The 22,590-nt window shown below is 40.6% G+C and overlaps 2 protein-coding genes across 8 annotated transcripts in view; one reads left to right on the top strand and one right to left on the bottom strand.

Annotated features, from left to right (window-relative positions):
• Positions 1–22,590, top strand: part of Fas3 (fasciclin 3) — a 249,530-nt gene that overhangs the window by 200,553 nt on the left and 26,387 nt on the right. The gene's annotated exons all lie outside the window — the stretch shown is intronic.
• LOC139108812 (ATP-dependent DNA helicase Q5) overlaps positions 13,602–22,590 on the bottom strand; it is an 84,287-nt gene continuing 75,298 nt past the window's right edge. Inside the window, exons 18-20 of one of the 2 annotated variants that reach the window (XM_070667417.1) lie at positions 14,346–14,474; positions 13,881–14,201; positions 13,602–13,764 (exon numbers count right to left, since the gene is read on the bottom strand). The gene's annotated coding sequence lies outside the window, so the exon portion shown is untranslated. Of the gene's footprint in view, positions 14,202–14,345; positions 14,475–22,590 lie in introns of both variants that reach the window. The other variant, XM_070667413.1, reaches the window with a different exon arrangement.

Consider the following 22,590-nt stretch of genomic DNA (forward strand, 5'->3'; position numbering starts at 1 on the left):
TTCGACCGTCTCGTATTTTCGCATTCCTGTCCAAGTTTAATCCGCAAAAAGGAAAAATGTAGAGAAAAAGAACGAACACCTTTGGATATAAATTCGTGAGCGACGCGCTGAAAGAACGGGCGCTTTTCACAACTCGCGGGCCCGCAAGCACGGGTTTTTGGTGGAAGCTGTGGCTCGGAATAAACGCGTTATCACAGAAGCGAATGCGACAATAATGTTCAAGTTTGAGCGATACCAACGACGGTAAAAATCAGATTACACAGGGAATCTAGTTGGCGAACTTGCATGCTAGCGACGTTTGCGTCGCCGGACAATATCTTTCACCGACCTCGTTTCGCGTACGTTTACCCGGCAAATATCATAAAACGCTCGTCCGTCGACGATGTGTTTTTCAGCGCGGCTCACTTCGCTTTCCCGGGGGAAGAGGCCTGCTAGATGCCAGATAGCGACGTATAACGTCACGGATAATTGACGCGAAGCGACGAAGCTATCTCGAATCGATAGCAAAATCGCCAAAAAACATCTCTTAAAGACGAGAAGATCTCAAACATCATTTATTATTAACCGTAACACTTCTCGAGAAAGAAAATCGATCGCGTGTAATAGGAAAAGCGTTCCTCGCGTTCGAGCGTAGCCGAAGGGTTCGTTAATTGTCCTTTTCGAATTGGAAATTATTAAAATCATGACAATTTATTTTTGCGACTTAATAATTTTTGCTGCTTCGTTTAGACCGGCTCGCTAAAAAAAGCCCGTACGAAGGAAAGGAAAATGAAGAATAGAACCTGCGATAAGAATTACACAAGAAATATATGTCGCTGCCCGCGTTATCGTACAGGACGTCACAACGAAAGTTCGTCTCTTATCGGGAGCCTGCAGTTCTTCTTCGCGAAAGGAACCGACGCGTTAAGCGCGAAAATTTTCGCAGTGGTAATGATGTCAAAAGTTACGTCTGGGTTCCCGGGAAAAGAAAGAGAGAGGAGCGATGATGTCGCGGTGATAGTGACGCTAAAACACGTGAGAACACGAAACATAAAAGAAGACAAAATGTAAGATAGAAGATATATATACATAAAATTTTTTTATGGGTTCTTCTGCTTTCTCTAACTTTTATAACTTGGCGCCTGCTTTATTTAATTTTTTTTATTGCCGATAACAGATAATATTAAGTTCCTTTTTTTTCTTTCTTTCGAATTGATATTACACATTATGCAGAGAAATGCGTAAACAATATATTAATAAAATATGCGTTGTAAGAATCTTTATTATTTTTTTTTCTTTTTTTCATATTAAAAGTTCATTTAATTAACTTTTGCCACAGTTTTTTTTTTAATTTTAAATATTACATACCTTTATAATTAAATTTTACAAATTAAATTTGCATTCTGAAATAATTAAAAATTAGCGGAATAGCTGAATTAATTTCAAGATTGTGTGTAAATTTTAATTTTAATTCCATTGTAGTTTACAAAGTTAAATTATTATGTTAAAATAATAATTCCTTTTTGACTGTACTTTTAATAATATAATCAAGATGACGTGGGAAATTAATTAGTACGCCGTATAGGCCAGCTAGAAAAAGGTGTACGGGAAAATGTTTCCCCGAAGAACATCGATAAAAAGGGAGCTGCATCGGGAACGTAAACATTTGTTGACGTATCATTTTCCTAGTTTATCGTAGAACATAAAGCTAGGCGTATTAAACGAAGCGGTGCCGAGCAAGTATTACGGAAATATTAAGGTCGCGCAAACAGAGAACAAGAGGCGAGCAAATAGAAGAAGGCAAGGGCTGGAGAAATGGAGAGCGATGTTTGAAGGATGAGGGAGCGAGGGTTGAAGGATGCGTTGTGCCCGAGAGGTTGAAGACCGGAACAAAGACCAGTGAGAAAAGAAAATCGGATTAAGGGGGGCTATCTCGGCGTGGCGTTGAGTCAGCGCACTTACCGCCAGGACGTCGAATCTTAAGACATTCATTATTATTCCTGTAATGCCGAGAGTGATTTTCAAATACTGATCGCGGGCTTACATACACAACGAAGGAATATATGTATATATTCAATTAAAAATCTTAATTATTTTCTGTTGCTTTTCACGTCGATGTCTGATATACGCGTAGACGCCCGATTAGTGCGAGAAACGGTAAAGTAATCAAGCCCGATAAAAGAATTTAATATTTTCACGCAGAAAATAAACAGGCGCATCGAGCTAAACGAGGCTTCCCGGACGTCGTAACTTTCGTAATAATAGTCGAACGCCTACGTTATCAATTCGGGAGATCGGAACGTCCCCTTTATAACCTACTTGGTTTAACGTGCTTGACGATAGGTAGAAAGGGTGGAGAGTGAGAGACAAGGCAGATAGAGAACGGGAGTCGAAGGGAAAACTGAGCGACCGAGTCGAGAGTTGCCAAGTCGGATAATGGCAAAGTTATAGCAGTAGCAGCGACAGTCGGGGGACTACGGTACATCGCGAACAACGATGCTAACGACCCTTTAAGCCGCAGACGATCGGTATCCGGGCTTTCCTCTGTGCCGCGCGTATCGCCCGCGCGAATTTCGCTGCCGGGAAATAGTTGCGATAGGAAAAAGATTGCCGGCGCGATCGAGTAGATCTTCCGGAGAATTTTCCCGCCCGGCAAACGCGCGCGAGCTACTCCGATAGGTGAATGGAGCTCGTTTGTCGTCGCAATCACGCGGAAGTTGTAAACATCGTAGCGACGAAGCTGATAAAGATATTTTCATGCAAAATATACAAGATGAACGTGGAAAGGAACAAAATGCGTGGCGATCAATAGCGACAAGGTATTTTTTTTTTTTTTTTTTTTTTATAGCTTTCGGAGTCGATCAGAGTTTAATTAGAAAGTCATTTAACACCAGTGATACAACACGACAGGTTCCAAGAGCTTCAAAAGCCTGTTGATAAAACTCTAGTTTTCAGTTAACTTCAAGAGGTTCTTTGTATTCTATTTTCACGAAACTTCAATTAAAAAAAGTGTGTTGAAATTATGTTTAACATTGATGTTTAGGGTTTTCGTTAACTTAAAGTAAATAACGGTAGATCTACTATAATATATTAATGAACATCGCGCGATAAAATATTAATTGCTTATCAAGAAATAACAAATTATGAGCAATCTTTTGTTTCGTCCTGTTATTTTATTTATCATAAAAATTGTAAGTATTTTCTCCCCACGGTGCGGATCATTACGCGGAAGCGAATAAACTTTTTCGTATTATACGCAGATCGATCTTTTATTGTGGCAGGCAAAATATATCTCGACGAGATTATCACAAAACTTCAAATAACGGGGGAACAAAGGTCCTATTTGGCGGAAACGCTCGCGAGGCAATCTCGCGCGTCCGAATTTTCTTCCTTCACTAAACGTTGTATATGACGCTATTTCTGCTTACTTTTCACATTTTCTTCCTATTTTACGCCGCGGTAAAGCGAAATCCCGAGTTCTGTAGCGTAAGTACTTGAACGAACGCGCGTATGACTATAAATGCAACGAAGACTATATTATAATAAAATCTATCTGTCTTCTATGTATGTGCGGCGAACTGCTTTCAAAAAATATTCACCGAACCACTGCGATTTGCAGAATTTCATTACTCTTTCTTTTTCGGACTTTTCTTTTCGTTCTTTTTTAATTTTTTTTATTTTTTTTTAATTTAGACATCTCAATAATTAATCTGCGAATTCCTAAAGCCAATTAAAACTAATTGGAAAAATTAGTTTTTTTTATTTGTTTATTACGTAAATAATTTTACGAAGTTATTAACGGAAGCGATCCCTATTTTGCTCCTGCGCCTCTTTCACTCCTGCTGTCGCACTCTGCTTTCCCAGCGGATTTTCCCTCCGATAATATCACGACCGTGTGAGAAAAGTTACTTTGTAAACTTCAACTAAAAAAAAAAAAAAAAAACGTTGAAGTTTTATTCGCGCGCGATTCTAGGACGAGCATGGTGCGGAGCTACTTATTTTTCAGGTGGAAATTGATTTAAGGTACGTTGAGACTCCTCGTGATTTACGGGCTTGGAATGTACGATCCGAGTATCGACCCGATTTCGATCAGGCTGTAGGAAATTGGCAACTTTTTCCCTCGCTCTAATTTATTACGATTGAACAGATAGGTCGACGATCTTTCATATTAGCATGCTGGCCGCGAGGGGAGATGAAGAGAGCAACCTAAAGTGTCTATCGAATTATCCGACTGTCGTGCGAGTCGTAAAAACCCGATTCACTGATAAATCGCGCCGTAAAATTAAATAAAAAATTTTTTTAATAAAAAAAAAAAAGTTTGAGAAATGTAACGTCTGCGAAAAAAATAACTCGTGCGCTTTTGCGAAAATAATAATCCTTCCATTGAACAGATAGGTTCAAATTTGTCGAACAAGCACAATTATCATCGCGTATTTTCTCATTTTATGATGCGCCGGGAGAAATAATTTAAGTGATCGGGCAATTTGATAGAGCTTGACGTCCGAGGTCAGCGACGAAAATTGCTGACGAACGCGACGTAGAAATATCAAAACCGATATCAACGAGAGAGGCTCCCTGATGGCCGAGGGTAGTCGTAGAGTATATAGTTTACACTGACCGCCATGAAAATTTCCCTCGGGACGCAAAGCGCAAAGTACGCATCGCGGCCGTTGCTGCATGCGCGACCGATATACGGCACGGCTTCTCGTACCACACCCAATTTATGCCGCGGAATATAACATGCGCTTCCACGCGCAATCTGCCGGGATTTCGTTACCCGAAACGATTTACCGGCGTATATATCGCGACTGGTAATCATCGATATGCGGGCTACTTACGCGGAACCGTGCGCGAAGAAAACGGTGATGAAAGTAGCTGATAAATTCAATAAAAGGATGAAAGAACGGTTTGCTGACTCATAACTAGAAGATATCTGTGAAAATCGAGCGCGGAGAAACCGAAATATCCCATCGAGATATGTAATTATCAGTACACCGATTCATTAATGATATACGAGCACGAAATCGCGAAAGTGGCAGAAACAACGTCTACTATCGCGATAATTAATCCCGATTAATTATTTCAATTTTTATTTTTTCCTTCTCACGCCACATTTTTTACTATAACGCAAATAGAAAACGGAGATTGTTGAGTCTCGTATCATTACAGCGTGTATTAACGAATCAACGATTCAGTCAATCACGAACATCAAAAGACGTAGAGAGCGAAAAGGGTAAGACATGATTTATGTTTTTACTTTTCAAAAAAGTATTAGGGCCGAACAAAATTAATGATACGGCTTTTCAATTTTAACTCGATCGAAAAATAGCTTGGAAAATTGATTTCACAGCCCGTGTCGAGCGAAATCCCACCAGATCAAATAAAATGTCCGCATATATGCACGCCTGGAATGCTGCCGGCGCCGATCAGCGGATTTGCCACGGTTGGAAAGGGCGGTACAATACACATTTTACGGTTAAAGCAGCGGAGCAGACTCCGTGGGGTTATCAACGTGTTAAACTACGTAATTCCGCACAGGGCATAAACTTAATGTCTCTCCCTCCTCTCCGCCCCTTTCGTTCCTCGCTCTGGCCCCGGCGAGCGCCCATATCCCGCGTGTGACAAACTACAATATGCACGATTTGCATGCAAATGTCGCGTGTGCCAGTAAAAATTATTATTTTTTTTTTAAACCACCCGGCCCTATCCGCCGTTACCACTGAAATACGAGCTGCGCGAAATCCGGCATCGGCGTTAAATTCTTCCGCGAACTTAATATTAATACTCTCCACGAAGGAGGCTGAACTCGAATCGACGCTCTTCAGAGCGTAATCGTCGGATATCAGTGTTCGCTATAATATTCTGAGCGCGGGCATAATCATTCGTATCTTTCTTTTACTTCCCCTTCCGTATAAAAGTACGTAAAAACGTCTCCGCGAGGACGTTTAAGGAACGTTTATAAACTCGACTCTGAAGTGGAAATTTTAAGAATCCGCATTTTAAATCCCGAATGGGAAAGATTTAAGTGGATTCGTGGGCGGCCGGGACGCTTCTTCATCCCGTCGACGGCGTAGATACCGTCGCGCGCGCGTCAAAGTTTTCGCGGTGTATTCCACGCGGATAGCCGCGCGGTTATCAAACGCGCTAAACTACGTAATCCGAGGAGCTTAATGTCTACCACTCTTCCGCATCCCCACGCGCGGTCGCTCCACCACCCTCTGGGTACAAAGATCTATAACTTAGTTTATAGGTGCATGACGGGACATGCTCGTACATTCGCGTCTCCACGTGGGTATGGCTGCCACAATCGGAGGGAACGGCACGGATAATCGGCCGCGCTTTAGCGAAACTTCTCCGTAGGAAATTGCCGAAACTCGTGAGAGAAGGGGTTATCGCGAGGAAGGAAATCGTCGCGGCGCGCAACGTATATCTCCGCTCGCCTACGTCTGTACTTTAGTGGCCATACACCATTCCGTTCCATTTGGCGATATGAATCTCACCGGGTCTACGTTGTCTATTACACCGCAACAACGCGAGTTTACGCGGCTGAAATATTTCTCGATTATTATTGCGGAACGAGGAAATAAACTTTATCACTTTCTGGACCACGTCGACTCTCTCGGCGAACGTGATCGCACAGCCCGCTTCGCGTAATTGACTTAGTTGACGCCAGCTGGACATCGGCATATGGTAAAAGTTTAAGTTAATCAACGGCATGTCGCGGATTTGCGACTAATATCAAATGCAAATCGGATTCGCCAAACTGAGTCTCCAAAATCAAGTCAGCTTATTTATATGTGGACTTCGATACTCGCGCAGTGAACGCGATATGTGATTTTAATCACCGTAGAACTTTGTACGAAAGCCGGGAGAGTTAAATAAATAATTTACGCGATATATGAATCTGTAAATTGGTCAACTGAAAAATGTACCGAATAAATAATAGCAGCGAGAAAGTCTACAATCGCTTAATTTCTTGTCAAATTACATTCAATTTAATTGTCCGTTAATCATAAGTATTCCCCCTGCGAGCATTCCTTTCGTCCAGTTACGGTAACGTCGTTGCTGGGATGACGTATGGAAATATTCCGCGTAAAAGCGTTACGTGTTTCCACGTTCGCGCAATTAGTCAAAAAATTGGATCTGTTCAATCTGCCAGTCTGGTATAAAAGCGCACGGTCGAGGGTTCTCCGATAAGATGAGGTATATCAATCGATGATGCTTGTCAAAGATAAAACGATTTAAACAGTTCAAAATGGAAGGGAAAAAAAAAAGTTCTATCCGAAAAGTCGTCAACTTTAACGGTTAACGAAAAGAAAAAAAATAATTCGACTTCTTTAATAATTAAAAGTTTCTTTTTATTTACCCGGACAAGTGAAGAGATAAATATTTTATTCGGCATTTCCTCTCTAGATATAAATTTCACTAAAATGTGAAATAACACGCGCGTGGAATTTGAACAAATTCGCGTAGTGTTTGCGGATTTATAAATCTATAAATTTTTCGCCCCTCCATCGTTACGGCGCATTGTATAGTTGTTGAAATTATTTGCAATTTACTTTCACAAGCAATACCGTAGCAAACGCAAAATGTGTGACACACGTACGACGGAATGCTCGTTTAAGCGATAGGCGACTGCTGGGAAGTTTATTCGAAAGTGTAACACTATCTCGGTTCAACTTTCCTACGAGTCGAACACCGGTTCGGAAGATGATAGGTCTCGCCATTAGTTCCCCTGAAGAATCTTATTTACTGTTCTCCATTCTTGCGTCGGGGATAATTACATTCAACGAAGAGAGATCAGTCTTAAGCGGGTGTATTTTATGCCAACCGCGAGGCGAAAACTTTCCGAGCTAATTCGATATTCCTTTCGGCTTAAAGATATTTGCACTTTGCGAACTTATCCTAAATGCATGCAGGAGCAGCTCAGCAATTGAAACGATCCTCGTCTTTACACCTTTTAAATTTGTTCGTCCGCGTAAGTCGCCGGTAAGAAATATTATCATGATTCGAAGTCACGTTTTGTTATCGTAATAGTGCGTCGCAAAATAAAGTGCAACCTGTCAATAGTTATTGCATTAATTAAACAGGCGCGTCGTCGATAACGTTATATGATATACATATACATGACACGTTATACATATACGTATGTAATAAATAAAGGAGTATGTTGTACCAAAGTTGCATTTACTAAATGCGCATAAATTAATACCTCAATAAATTATAAAATGGAAAATTGTGATTTAAGCGTGAGCTGATGCTCGTAATCGTGTATCGCAAATCGTAAAGCGGATAAATTACAGATTTTGCACGTGACATCTGTATTAACGTGTTCGCGATCCGGTAATGAAACTTGTAACGGGGCAAATAATAAGGGGTACGATTAGAAGCGATAGGAGAGACTGTCTCTTCTCCGGCAATATGATTTATAACTCGAATTATTAACTCGGCGCTTAAGCTTCTTGAGTATGCGCGTAATCCATCCGACAGGACACAGTCGATTTACAAGGCGCAATATCTCCCTCGATTTTAGTACTCTCGGTCTTGGAGTCGGGAATAACAATCCGAGAATAGATAGGTGGCGGATATATGGATTATGCTAGAGAGTTATATGACTTCTCTCTCCGTAACGTTGATGGCTTTAACGCAAAAGCGAAGTTACGCTGCAGGATATCCTGAGAATCACGGATCGATATTTACTTTCCCTCCCTCCTCCTCCCATTTCCTTGTTCCTCTTTTTTTTTCTTCCCTCTCTTTCTTTCTTATATGAATAAATCTCATTTCGTTCTCTACGTGCATTAAAAATGAATTTTTCATATGTAATGAATTTATTTAATAATACTAACACGTGAAACGTTATCAGAAAACTTCATTTCTGTCTAATTATTTGACGGTGATAATTAAATAGAAATAAAGTCATTTGCATTTTTAATAAAAAATTTCGTGCGCGATAAAACGAGATGTGCTAAATATGTAATTGGTTAGCTCCGTAATTACGTGATTCCTCGAATCGTATAAACGTAATAAGGTAGTGCTACAAATCCGCGGCACGCACCATGGTGTGTCATGGTGCTACGCTCAAAGTGTAATTTACCCCATGTATACGTTTCATACATATTTCCCGTTACGCGTAAACAAGTCTAGCGCGAGCATATTCCGCATTTGGAAATTGCTTTACGATGTATTCTGGGGTTAATTACCGGAGCCTTGCTGTAAATCGAATTTTCGATTCGCGAAAGTATTACCGCCTAAATTAACACGGATCAACGTGAAACATTCCGAGGTGTGAAGCTGACAAAATCAGATAAATAAGATATTACGGGATGTGGAAAAATTACTGCATTTTCACATTCTGTTATCTTCTCGTTAAATCGAATTCTGTTCACGGTGGATTTACTAATTGTGTAATTATCGTAAATGCTTATTCACAATGATAGTCATTGCTGATTTAATCCATAATTATTATATTTAAAAATAAGCTGTCGGTCGTGCAATAAATGGCCCGCTTCCTAATTTTCTAACCAATTTTAACGTAATCTGATCTTTGAAACTGAAGTTGACTTTACTCTTTCGTAATCGAACATTTACAATCGAAGCATTCCGCTACAAAATCTATGCCAATCTATCAGCTTTACGTCAAAGCGTACGCACAGTACGCTTTGATGAATTACTGGCTATGGATCAAGCGACGTCTAAAGACCGGTCGGGTCATCAAACACCTGGGGCAATAGTCCACAATAGTCTAACATCACGATGCGCAAACACAATAAGGACTTGCTCTCCAATGAGGGTCCGCACGCCAGATTATCTACGAGTTTGACGTATCTCTATTCCGAAACGTGATTATTCACACGCATCATCATTTCAACGCCACGTTCGCTCCATGCAAATTAAACATATATGCCCTCCCAAATAAAAAAAAAAAAATACGGAAGAAGTAGATTCGGAACATATCGACGCCCAGAATTCGAAGAACGAAACAATTGTGAAAAAGGCAGTTACGGTGCACTTACGATCGCATTAACGAAAATTTAGCGTTCGATTCGAGAGAGTCAATTGCGCCGTAAAAGCTGTCCCACTGCGACACTGCGAGGAGACCGAAGCTCTCCCGTTTCTTTTTAACGATCAGCCGCGAAAACACCCGCGGTCTCGGACCAGGACCGGACTGGAAACGATTGGCCCGGACGCTTTGTTGGCAAGTGACCCTATTACCGCGACTCCCTGATAAATTACGGGAAGCGAGCCCACGACGGCCGAAGATCCAATTCTGAACACGTGGCGCGTGTAATGGCATCGTTCGAAGGACCGTGACGGCTCGCGCGGAACCCGATATATCTGCCGCACGTCGATACATACATCGTCACGGGACAATCCGGAGGTTGCGTTCCGCCGTTGACTATCTTACCGAGCCGATAGTCGATAGTCTCTGACCTATTCAACGACACGCGACACCCCATATCTTTAGTCCTACCATTTATTTTGCTTTTTGTCATCGCGTCTAATCGACATAAATTTTTTTCTGTTACAGGTGAGCCGAAAACGTTACTCCAGAAGTATTACAGAGCGTTAATAATTGCGTGAGTTACAATTACAATGGAAGGTATTTAACGAAACATTATTATACGATACTGTAATAAGTATAAAAATATATAATTATTTCTATTAGATTGTTGTCAGATGAATATTCTCAATTGTTAAATGTAGGTTTTAAGAGGAAAAAAATTAAATTTTTTTATTTTATTTTTTTAAATTATTTTTTTTTAATTAAATAACCTAGTTGATAATTTGCGCGTCGTTATCCCGAGTTGTTGTCGTTATCATAATCAAAGCTTGAGAATGACGAATCCCTTCGAAGAAAAGGAAGCTTTCACGGTGCAGCTAAGCGAAATGCGGACGGTCGTCGCCCTCGTCTTTCCTACCATACGGTGACGTCGATCGGTATGCAAGCTCCCGTCAGACGCGGAACGCGTTGTCGCTCAGATGAACCAAGATAGCTTCCCGACATTATCCTTTCCCATGTCGAGCATTTGCTCACGCATCTTTCAAGGGGTTTTTCGCGGTATTTTTCAAGGCGAACGTGCCACCTCGTTAAAATGACTTTTCAAACGAATTCACTTTCGGTTTTGTAACGATAACGAATAAACTAAAAATGAATTTCGTTTGTAATTTTAGACATTCTTTTTTCCCCCCCAAATGCCTATTGAAATTTTATCGCGGCATTATCGGCGCGTTTCGATTTAATTCCATCTTCGCACGTGAGACGACGGTATCGCGTGGCAAAGGTGCAAATTTAAATTCCCGTCGCAGACGCGAATGAGTTTAGTACACGACGCAGCTGCGTACGGCATTATGTCGGCGGCTCACTGAAGCCGGGACTGTGCCTCGTTCAGTTCGTTATCGCGGTGGAAGATCGGTGCTGCAGCTGCGGAGATGCGAGTGGTTTGTTTCTACTCCATTCACGCGCGGGACACCGCCTGCCCGCCGATATTACACGCGCAGAGTCGCTTTAAATAGCATTACGTCTGTCTTCGTGGTAAACTGAATTCGAGATGTTGCCTTGCGAAATAGTAGACACTTCGCTGATACGCGAAGCTACGATAACGTGGTCATACGCGAAAGGAATACTGTAATCAAGACTACGACAAGAGCCTATCATAAAAATTTGCTTGGATTATAAATGGGCGCTTTATCAAATTCGTTCTAAAAGTCAAAAGCCTCTCGCGCCGCGATGGAATTCAATAGCCGCACGTGCTGTAACTGAATAAACCAACCGAAAAAGTAAATCTCTTCCCTCCCCTTCTTTTTTTTTTTTCGTCCGCGGATATACCGTTCTGCAACAGGTCCCGGGTTTATCTTACGGCCGAATGAGCTTCCGAAGTTGCAATTGTTTCGGCGCATAGGCGTGAAGAACCGGCTTTGAATGACGACGATGGCGGCGGGCGGTGTCGAAGCCAACGTCGCTGAAGCCGCACAACGTCAGCAAAAACCGCTCGGCGAAGGGGACATCGATTTAATACCTGCGCTTGCTGGAATCCATGACGAGCGGTTTCACAAGCGGTGAAAAGCTTCCCGGGTCTTTGGCCGATTATCGACGTACCTTCTGCGAGGTTGACCCTTTTCTGGACTGGCATATCTCGCGGGTAGCCTTCGCGCGCTAGATTTACTTTTTTTTTTTTTTTTTTTTTTTTTTTTACCAGCGAACCGAGTCCGAAAACATTGACACTGCTCGAGCGTGGATCTTTTCAAGGCTAAAAGGCTTTTCGGCTTTTGTTCGCAGTCGAGCGTAGTCTCGGCTGTGCACGTGTCGCGGTCATTGAACTATACGGGTTATCGCGGAGCTTTTTTTCTTTTTCCACGAAATTGATTTTTTTTCTCCCTCAGTCGCGGATTCTTTAGCCGATAAAATTAACAATTTCAGAACTTTTAGGGGGGAAATTATTTGCATGTTATAAATATTTTTGTTCTAAATAAATAGATTTGTATTATTTGCATATGCAATTTCTTTTTACTTGTCCACATCTTTCTCGCGTGTTTCAGATAAGTGTGTTATAGAAAATTATAAACGATAAGTAAAACTTATCTTAGAAAACTTTCTAAATTTTTAGCAGAATTTTTAATTAAAATAACTAAAGCGTTTTATTAAATTGAACTTAGTCTAGACGGTTTTACCTCTGCTTAAATACATTTAATTTAATTTAAAGCATTTTATTAATTAAATCGTTTTTTTTTTATTTGAATGCGATTAAAATGATGCGAACCCTTTAATTTACAATCGTGCTCGAATATTTAATCGTATCTCAGAATCGGTGAATCACTTTACGGGCCAGAAGCATCACACCCTCGACATCGCAGATCGAACGAACTCGCGTGTTTGATATCGGGAGTACACAGTATAATTTATCGTTGCGATCGCGAGCGCTTCGTGAGAACTGGGGTGGACCGGAGAATAAGTAGAGAAGCGACACGATGAAAAATTGAGGGACGCCCGAATGAGAAATTGGCAGGTGATTTTCTACGTTCGACGTGATAATTCATTTGACTTCCCCGCCACGACCGTCACGGGTATCCTCGTCTGTAAGAGCGCCGTGGCACCGCGAACGACGCTTTATTATGGTAATTTCATTCAAGCCGGCAGACGTTGATATCCTCAATCCGTGTTCGATTCGCATCGAAATAAGCTTCAATTCGACCTCGGGCGGAGAAAGACGACGGAGAGCGCGAGGAAGAAACGAGGAAACGTAAGAAAGACGGCAAAGACATACGTCAACATTGCGAAACGCAAACTTTCCGGAATCGGCATTACGACGACGACGACGACGACGACGAGCGGTGTAAATCGACGTTCTTACGAAACGCAACTGGCTACGAAATTCTGTTAATTCTACTGGGAAAAAGTCTGACTGGTAATGATTGATGGTGGAATACTGTACGGTTTAGACATCGGTTCGTATCACACGTAGATTTATACGAAGTTTATTATTAAATTCACGGAATATATATATCGTATTTCATTAATAATTAATATATAATGCATATAGCAGGTTTTACGCTGATTAATGAAATAAATTTAACGCAACTGCAAAATAACAATGTAGGTCACAAAGTATTCAAGTATTCATAAAGTTTAAATTCTACTTGAAGTAATCATGCGCACGCTTCGCGTACGCTATTTTTCGAATGGTCCCAATTGCCGGTTTAAGAGACCCGATTAAAAACTACAAAAAAAAATCATGCGACTTACCAATCTGCATGAGCTTCAGCGGAGGTGTAGAGTTCTGCCGGTGACTGTAACATAAAATGCAAAATATTAATGAAGAGATGCTGGTATATCAATTAATGAAGTCAATAAAAAAAGTATTTTTTTTTTAATTAAAGATTTTATTTAAAAAATTTATATTTACCTATAAGTTGCTCCGCCGATGCAGGATGCCCGTCCCGGGCCTGCTCCTCCTCTCAGATGGGACGTGACGAGCCATCCTTCCGCGCACAAGTAACTCGCGAACACCCCGACCGTGATTTTATAATCGCGAAAATTACAATGAACACTTTCGCGCGTTCTATGTTCCGCACTCGCGTTTAAAAGAAAATCGTATGTCGAAAAATTCCGCCCGAATACTCAACGAACTCCCGGAACGGCCGACGAACCGGCTGCGGTTCGTAAAATTATTATTACCGGCGGTGACGGCACTTTCGATGACGGCGGTGAATGCAGCTGCGTTGATCTGAAACAAAAAGAAATATATAATTTAATTGTAGAAATACTACAAATATTAAATCTTCAAAAAAGAATTAAATAATTAAATCATTAAATATAAAGTTTTCCATTACGACAAGCTACTAGTGTGTTTCAAAAGAGTGATTTTTACCTCTGGGGTTGCTCCGTTGATGCACGATGCCTTTCCGAGGCCTCCTCCTCCTCTCAGAATACCAGACTTCTTATCAAAGTGACTAGATTCCTTTTTGGAGACTCTGACCTTCGTCCTCGCGCTGATCATCTGCAACAAAAGGCCGGATAATTAATTAAAATTACGCGAGTCTGTATAACACTTCGCCTCAGAGAATCATGATCGTAAGGATATAACTTACTTATACGGACAACGTGGCTACTGTGCACGTGCGTAGCGCGGCTCCTGTGTACGTGTGTATCATGACCGCTGGAGAAGGACAGAGAGTGAGTGGGAGCAGTGAGGGAACGTAGCTCGCACGCGGCACGTATATCCGTGCTTACCCCCACCCTACCTACTACCTGCCTTACCTCACCCTGCTACCTGCCCGTCTCTCTCTCTCTCTCTCTTTCTCTCACCTTTATACAATTCAACGAATAATAAAAACCTTTATATGCCGAATATTAATTACCATTACGGCGAGAGCTATGTCTTTTTTTTTATTATTTAAACAAGAAATAACTTTCATAATTTCTTCTGCTGATAAGGCCAGAAAATATGCAAATCGACGTTTATTGTTTAATAAGGTGGAATTAAAAATACGGATTTAATAGGATTAATGAATTATCTGCGAAGACGAGTGCGAAAAATGTTTTAGCACTGCTGAGCGAACGCTCGCCAGCTGTAAGATATTAGACATTTCTTCCCCTTTCCAGCTAAGCAGATGCTAATGACGTTTTCGCGGAACAAACAAGGGGTGAGCGGGTTTATACGAGGGGATCATTAGTAAAAGTGCGATAACGTCAACCACAGTAGCGGAGAAACACGTCCAGGAAAACTCCGGCGGCGAGCCGGAATATTTTCTGGCCTTATTTGCGCCGTTTAATGGCGAGTGAAGAAGAGATAGTGCCCGAAAACGAGTTAACTCGCCCCGCGTCATCGTCCCAAAAGTTTCGCCGCGATTCGAAAGCATTCGCCGTACCGTAACCATTTATCGCGGCCCGTATTTTCTATTCTAACAATACGTTGTTGCACGTAGGTGTATCTTATATAGCCGTGGAAAATCTTTGCTCGTTGCAATTTTATCTTTCGCCGCTCGTCAAGTTGTCAAGGAGAAACAGAAAAATAAAGAGGGAGAAGCAGCGAGCGCGGCTTTAATTCCCGAGTGTACAATTTGGCGAGGTTTTCGAGGATTCCGGCTGCAAATAATCAGTCGACTGAGAATCGTCGTATTTACGTGCGCGCGGCGCACGCCCTTACTTTAACGTGCCTTACCTTAACCGCTGAAGAATTGAAATAAACGGCAACTCCGGCGTGTTTTATTGAGATTGCGCTGGAGGGCGGCCATCCCCTGGTTACCGTTGCTTTCGCATCTCCTGGGATATGATTTGTTCTTTAATGCACCGTCGGGATATCATCGAGCCGTACTTTTTTCATTATCTTCTAAGTAAAAGCAATTAATCTACTAATTTTCTTCTAGACGAAGTTAAAACCTTGGGAGGGGGAGGGGAAAAACTCTGTCGCAACATTTATTCAAATATTGATTTTTCGATCATTTCTTGAAACAATCATAAAATTATTTTAGACTAAAAATATTTTAAAATGTTAATGATAACAGTTCTGATATTAATAAAATATTTATGAAATTGTTATTATTTCGTCGAATGTCTCTTCAAGTGATTAAAGGCGCGAAATTGTATTGCCATGGTAATTCCCTTACTCCATTTGAGGGACGTAAGTAATTCTGCCAAGTTAATTAAAAATTATAACAGAGACGTAGCGGCTTACTCCCGTGGCTTGATAGGTTTTATCGCGATTGAAACATCGAAATTGCCGCTTTGCATGCAATTAATCGAGTTTCCCTCGAACCCCACCCATGCGATAAACGCGTTAATTACTTGAAACATACGGCCGCGATTCGATAAAACTATTACCAAGTCGGATTCCGTTTCAATTGGGGCGTTACGTGCCACCGGAATCGAAACGCATCCGCTTTAAGTGAATATTTTTCGATACACTGACCGCGCTTTTCACCATTGCGTCTACTTCGTGGCTAATATGCCGCGACATTGATTTAATTCGGTTTACCCATGCAGATCTATCAAAACAATCCCGTCCATTATTCATTTCTTGATGAAATATTTTTATAGACTCTTTAATATTAAAATTAATTTTGAATTTTAAATTTCGCCCGAATACACGTGTGTTCTTTACTAAAGTGACCGACTCTATGTTATCATTTGTCCTAGCTATTCTTTGATCAATACCGTCAACATTTCTAGCTACCGAAGAGAATCTTTTTATATTTTACAATTTTCTTGTGTTTTCAAATATTACAAAAAAAAAAAACGTTTTTTAATCAATTACAAAATAATTAAATATTCTTAAATGTTAAAATATATGTATATTATAATCTTTGAAAATATATGTTAGAACAACTCAAGTTTTAATTATCATCTCTTTAACCCGACTCTCATTATTGTTATTTTGCATCTGGCAGTGAAATGATAACATTCACTGCGCATTATACTTTTCGTACTATCGACCAACTAAAAGAAAAAAAAAAAAAAAAAAAGAACGCAGTTAAAATACCGATACAGAGTGAAAAGAACTGTAAGGAATAAAAGAAAAGTAAAGAAAGGAAAAGAAAGAAATGGTAGGCTCGAAGAGGATCGAGCGAACAAGAGCAGAGCTTGAAAAGTGGAGGGAACGGGCAACGGGAAAAAGAAAAGGCCGTCTTCATTAGGAGAGACTAGACTACGAGGTCCCTGCGCCGTGTTCAAATGAGATCTCACAGTTGACAGTAATGGCATACGTCGCGATTTTTCAGACTCTCCTCCCTTAACGTACCGATGACGACCAACGTCGTCGCGGCTCTGATCCGTTTTTGTTCGCTCGCCCTTTTATACTTTATTCTCTCCTCCGGCCGCGTCGGTCTCTGATGGCCTTCGCGACATCCGTCCACTACTGGGAATTGTCGTGAATTCGCGAGTAAACGTAAAAGATGCGATCAAATCGACCGCCAAGTAATTCTTATCAATTTCCGCGACGTACGTGATAGATCGATGAAAGACAAAAAGATCAAAAGTACCTTCATTTCTATTTTATGACATGTTTCTAGCTAACGATAAAGAAAAATGTTACGCCAATTCTGGAAATATTAAAGAAATAAAAGTGAATTTTTGCGGGACGAAAGATAGATTGGCTGTACTACTTGTTATCAGTTGTCGCAAAAGAAGAAATAAATATTTAAAAAGGTGTATATCTGAGTTGAAAACTATCGTAAAATTTCTGAGGTTTGTTTTTTTGTAACAAATATGTATTATTTTATTTTATCACGTTCGCCGACTTCTTTCGATAATTTTCACTTGCATCTTGAAATACCACACTCGGCACAAATTTACGTTGCATGCTTTCAGCGACGGAATGAACCGACGTGAACGAAATTCGGCTAAAGCTAAAATGCGACCAACCGTGTACTAATACCTTTTGATCCCTTTGACACCATCCGAACGAAATAAAACGCCTTCGTTTTATTAAATTCGGAAAGAAATTCTCCCGTATTATGGGCGAACGCCACAATTCGTAATCTCGAATGTCTGAAATTCACTTAACTCTCTATCGTCGGCTTCGTGTTTCATTTATTTTGGCAAAAACAAATATATCGATAAACTAATATGACACGTATATTATTTTAATTGTCGCATACGTAATACAATTAATATTACTCATAAATTATAGTAATCATATTTTACGTTATCAGTTAAAAATAAAAAACAAATAAAAAAACGAAAACGAAAAGATAACAAGATGTTAGATAGATGTTAGATGAAAAGATAACAAGAGGGAGTTAGACCCTCCGTTAATTTCATGAATGTTAACCCGGCACACATTCGGAGTGCAGCGCGATGCGGGTTTTCGAGAATATTTTCGAGGGTACTCGACGATTCGTTTTACGTGTCCGTGTTTCACGGAGCGGAGTCACTAATTAGTGTTACATTCCCATGCGGAAGGTCAGCCTGTTAGCAATTTGTGTTCTCGCCGTCGCAAACTACGAAACGTACGCGTACCTACGAATGCATCATTACATATACATTATGCAGATTTCCGTTCGCTTATTTGCGCAGTCACATCCTCTTTTTAAAAAGACGCGCGAACTATATAACGGAGGATTAACAAGAATTTATTTTGTGAGACTATTTTAGAAAAGAGAAGCATTTTTTTTTTAATTCCTTGTTCGGTTAAGCATGGAGAAGGCGAATGATTTCAAAACTAATTACTTAAAAAATTCCTTGATTGAAAAGATTCACATTCCTTGACTCAACTCCACTTGACTGAAGAGATTCGGAAAAAATGTTGGGCTGATAAAATTCGGAATTTAATTTCCACCGAGAATATACATTCCTTCCAATCTCTTTTAATTCACCTATTTTCCATTCATGTTGGGTAGTCGAACAGCTTGAAATTCAAATCGTGCCCAAGTATATTCTCATCGACAATGTAAAACTCTTTTACTAATCCAATCGTCAATTCCGCCTGTTTGCATCGCAAAGAATACTAATTTACTCTCGTTAATCGATAAAATATAATTGATGCTTTTAACACAATTTAAAATATATATATATAGTATATTTGATAATATTTCTCTGCTAAATAATAATATGGCTTTTAATTGCATTTATTTCTTTGAACCGTAATAATAAAGAGACACGAGTTAAAGAAAAATATCTATAATAATTAAATATGCATAAAGATAAAAAGTTTATAATAAAATTTCAGCCGTTTTATTATCCCAGGAAAGTAAATACGCTTTTGATATTTGTTGCCTCGAAACTAATACCAAGAAGCGTTACTACAAAATCGCGCCTGTGGGAAGTACTCGTCGTTAACGAGAGGAGGAGAACAGGAAACAAAACGAGTAGGAGACATCAGTAATCCGCGGTAACACCATGGATTACCTGGTTGAATGTGGAAACAGCATTGTTTCTTGCCCAGCTAATAAGTTAATTCCCACCAGTCTTACCTCGAACCTGTCGAAACTTTAGCCGCGCTGAACACATTTCTTTTCGAGATTTCGTGGGAATGTACAGCGCAAATAAATTTGCGCGAATAAAAACTTAGGCGCGAACGCGTCGCGAGCGGAGCACGAGGTACGTTCTCGAAAAAAAATCAAAATGCAATAAATTAAGACGTGGACAAAATCGAGGTTTCCAAGTCAACCAACTCGAGATAGCGGTTGACCATAATAGCGCCGGAATAAGCAGCGAGAAACCGCATTAAGACGCCGCTGTACATTCGCGCACTTTAGACAAGCTAGTCCTCCTAAACCCACATCTTGATAATACCAGTTGCCGTCACCGAAAGCCCTCCGACTACACTCGTAGCTGAAATGATTAATTTTACTCACCACGCACGACTTGTTGCACGTCGCGCCGCAGCGTGACATATTCGTCGGACAAAAATTATTTTCATCTTAATAATTGCGAAGTAAACGGCGGATTTTTCCCCCCTCGCCGTGCTTATCTCGTCGAATTTCCGTCTCGAAGAATTTCGAGGGGAGAGCACAGATGAAGATAACACACGCGGTACGTATTCTCGCACGCGCGGAACTTGGACGGAAGTCGACACAGCTATGCACATCAAAGTGGGATAACCGTGAATAATTCGATGTGAAATGCCGAGTCATAATCATCATTTTCCAGCGCGTCCACTTTCGACCGGCGTATTGCGTGGGTTTAACGATAACCTGCGGTTTCGTGTTTACACCTTCACTTGAGTATTAAGGGCTCTAACGTTACAACATAATTTCGCACTCGCGACGAGAGATCGTATCCGGCCGAGATAAATATCCTTCTATATCTCACTTTAATTCTTTATATTCCTTTTTGTTACGTGGCGTTAATTGTTCTCAAAAAAAAAAAATTACTTTAATTGCTAATTTTTTAACATTTTTGATGGAGTGCAATTTTTATATATTTAATTATTGCTTGAATTGCACGCAAGCGATATACGTATAGACCATTGCGGGACCGTAGCAGGTCTATTGCGCAACCGTTCGAGCGAAGTTATCGGATAATTGGCAGACAGCTGCGTTGGACGAATACTATTTATAAAACGTCGTTATTGTCATTATGATGTCACTGCAACGAAACGATAGAGCAAACAACGTGATAACGTTTCTTAAAGAGAAACGCGTTCTATACGCTCGCTCCGAACTTCTGTGACAATGAAGATGATATCACTGCATCAAACGCGCTCAGCGAACGATACTTGAGAGTGTGAAACGTACAATATTGTCGAGAGTATCGAGACACATAATAGACATCCATTATTATCTGTGTCACAGAGATAATATTGAAAGTCTTATAAAAAGTTTCAGTTTAATTGAAAAATATCTTTATCTCCTTTTCTGAAAAGTAATAATTTATGCATTACGTTTCGCGTATCTAGTATTTTGTAATTATTATCCATCTGAAGATATATATTTTTATTACGCTCTCTGAATTCACATAGATAAATTTCATTCGACTGTAAGTCTGTCTTATCTAATTTTGTTTTCTCCTCGAGACATCTTACTTTCATCAATCATTGAACATTTCTTGTCGTCGCGTTAACTAGAAATCCCTACAACGACAAGCGGCCCTAAAGTCCCGCAGCGGATATCGAGCGACAGTTATTTAATATGAAATTCGATTTGCGTAACTGGATTCCAGCGTCATCATCGACCGACTAAAAATCGATTTACTCGTCGACGGCAGAAAAGGGAGGAAGGGACGCTTGACCAGTATCGGTCGGCGAACGTATCCTTCCGGTTTGGTGGCTCCCCGTCTTGAAAGTTCCTCTCTCGCCGGAAGAGAGGCAACGCGAGCAAGAAAAAGAGATAGAAGACAGAAGCGAACCAGCGCTGCGCGATGAGTTGATTTACCGCCGTGTAAACCGTTCTTAATCTCGGCGAGGATTTACGGCTGTCGGACCGAAATTGGTGTCCGACTGAGACTCGCGGAAAGCCTTTTCTCTCGAAGAGCCGAAGTTCGCGACGTACCGAAAACTCCGCCGTGGATGCATGTCAAGCTCTCCGAGCTCAATCAATTTCTTTTTTTTTTTTTCTTACATTGGAAAAAAGCTCTCGCGTCATCTACTTTGGTCTTATTCGACTTGAAACAACAAAGAAAACAGATTGCAATCTACTTATTGAACTTTTCTATACCGACACGATTGGATATAATTCCTTTTTTTTCACTAATTTTTTTTTTGCTTAGCGGTTTATCTGTTGTTTGAATTGTTCAAACGTGAAGTAAAAACATATTAAAATAAAGTAAAATTTTTTAAACAAATATATCTCTCCGTTCTGACGTCCACGAAACTCGTAAGAAAATTTATCTTTAATCATTCTCGCCTCAAGAAATACGCAAGAGTCCACGAAGAGAAAAAAAAAAGAAGGAAACAATCCGGTCAAGTTTCTACGTCCGCGACTTGATTGTTTGCGCTTTAATTTCTGCGATCTTTCTTCGTAACAGGATTTGAATTGCTCCACGGCAGAAATATCTGCGGGCCGCATCTACGAAATATTTTCGCTGATCGCGAAGGCTACGATGGAATAACACGCGACCGGGCTTCGGACTTTTCAAGTATACCGCCTCGGCGCAGAAGTTTTTCATTCCTTTATTGTGTATTTCGGATTCTTATCCGACTTCCCGATCGTCACGCATACGGACGATAAATCAAATTGAAAGTGCGCGATGTTGCGAACGAGCGTATTTGTTCACGCTAACGTTTTTCACGAGTGGACGCCTGGCGCCAATGTTACAAGCGGGGCTAACTACCCTCCCCTCCCTTTCGTATGAATTACAACTTTTATCTGATCAATAAACCGCCTAATTGGATTTATCGTATATAGTTGCAAATATTTGGCAGGTTACCGCTGGTCAAAATTGTGCCTGCTGTGTAATTGCGCGCTAGCGGGTGCATCGTTATATTGATTTCTACGACTAATGGTGATACACCCAGCTGCTCATTAATGACTAATTAGCGAGTGCACAACGGCGGGGCGCGGCAGGACTCTCGCGGAACGTAATTAACTTTGCTCTTAGAATACAGGGGAAATGTATGTAAAATCGTGGCGTATTTGAATTTACCCTGACCGTAAGTCACGGCACACGGAACGGACACGTCTGTCCAAACGAGTTTGGAATAATTAAGAAAAAATGAATGACGCTTCGTCGCTCGT

This window comes from Cardiocondyla obscurior, linkage group LG02, assembly GCF_019399895.1.
Source record: "Cardiocondyla obscurior isolate alpha-2009 linkage group LG02, Cobs3.1, whole genome shotgun sequence".
Lineage (NCBI taxonomy): Eukaryota > Metazoa > Arthropoda > Insecta > Hymenoptera > Formicidae > Cardiocondyla > Cardiocondyla obscurior.